This window comes from Gossypium hirsutum, chromosome A03 (genome assembly GCF_007990345.1).
Source record: "Gossypium hirsutum isolate 1008001.06 chromosome A03, Gossypium_hirsutum_v2.1, whole genome shotgun sequence".
Lineage (NCBI taxonomy): Eukaryota > Viridiplantae > Streptophyta > Magnoliopsida > Malvales > Malvaceae > Gossypium > Gossypium hirsutum.
This window is the reverse complement of record NC_053426.1, coordinates 15,273,366-15,275,003: the sequence shown is the minus strand read 5'-3', so window position 1 is coordinate 15,275,003 and position 1,638 is coordinate 15,273,366. Positions and strand designations below refer to the sequence as shown.

At 38.0% G+C, this 1,638-nt stretch overlaps 1 non-coding gene across 1 annotated transcript; it reads right to left on the bottom strand.

Moving 5' to 3' along the window:
* Nucleotides 1-284: 284 nt before the first annotated feature.
* Nucleotides 285-391, bottom strand: LOC121226538 (small nucleolar RNA R71). The gene has a single exon (XR_005924314.1). It is a non-coding gene; the product is annotated as a small nucleolar RNA R71 (small nucleolar RNA).
* Nucleotides 392-1,638: the final 1,247 nt, after the last annotated feature.

Sequence of the window (1,638 nt, the reverse complement as noted above, 5' to 3'; positions counted from 1 at the left end):
TTTAAACTGAAACCTAACACAATTCAAATGATTCAACAGTTTGTTCAGTTTGATGGTTTGTAGGATGAGGACCCAAATGCTCATTTGGCGAATTTCCTAGAGCTTTACGGCACTTTTAAAATCAATAGCATTTCTGATGATGCCATTCGTCTTCGTTTGTTTCCCTTTTCATTGAGGAACAAAGCTAAATAGTGGTTGAACTCGTTACCACGAGGTTCAATCACTACTTGGGAACAAATGACCAAAAGTTTTTACTTAAATATTTTCCACCGGCTAAAACAGCCAAATTAAGGAATGATATCTTTTCTTTTGTGCAGATGGATCTATAAACACTCTATGATGCATAGGAGAGATACAAGGACTTCTTGAGAAGGTGCCCTCACCATGGGCTACCCTTATGTTTGCAGGTTCAAACATTTCACAATGGCCTAAATCTTTCGACTAGACATACGATTGACGCAGCTGCTGGTGGGACTATCAATAATAAGACACCTGAGGAGGCTTATGAATTTATAGAGGAGATGGCACTGAATAATTATCAGTGGCAAGTCATGAGGACAAACCCAACTAAAGCAGCCAGTGTTTTTAACGTCGATTCGGTCACCATGCTCTCTAATCAGGTAGAAATTTTGAATAAAAAAATTGATGGTTTATTTAGCTCTTCACAGGTTCACCCAGTAATGCAATGCAATACAAATGGAGGTGGAACGAGCAATTCAGAATACCTACCTCATGGCCACAACATGGAACACGAGCAACTAAATTTTATGGGTAATAATCTTCGACCTCAAAATAATCCTTATAATATCACTTACAATGCAGGTTGGAGGAACCACCCAAATTTCTCATGGGGAGGCCAAGGAAATCAGAGACCAGAACATCCTTCAGGCTTCCAACAATAACTTTACCAGCAAGAGAAAAAGCCGAACCTTGAGGAGATGATGTCAAAATTTATTTCAGTAGTGGAAACCTATTTTCAGAACACTGAAACTGCACTTAAAAATCAGTAAGCGTCGATCCAATGACTCGAGAATCAAATTGGGCAACTGGCTAAGATGATTTCAGAAAGACCACTAGGAAGTTTACCTAGTAACACCGAACCCAATCTAAAAGAAGATTTGAAAGCAGTTACACTACGAAGTGAGAAGGTGTTAGCTGAATCTGAAAAGAAGCCACCACAAGAAGCTGAAAGAAACAAATGAGAGGAGGAAAAACCCGAAAACAATGACAATCCAATGCCAAAGGAATATAAACCACCAATCCTATATCCAACAAATTTGAAGAAAGACCGCATGGATGCACAATTCGATAAATTCCTTAAACTTTTTAAACAACTGCATATTAACTTACCTTTTGTTGAAGCCATATCGTAGATGCCTACATATGAAAATTTTTTAAAGGAGCTCCTAACAAACAAAAGAAAGTTTGAAGACTTATCTACAGTGGAACTTAATGAGGAGTGTTCGGCCATACCCCAAAATAAATTGCCAACCAAACTAAAAGACCTAGGAAGTTTTACTATTCCCTGCTTAATTGGTAGTTTGAATGTTGATAAGGCACTAGCTGATTTAGGTGCTAGCATTAATTTGATGTCATATAAAATGTTTAAACAACTGGGTCTTGGGGAACTAAACCTAC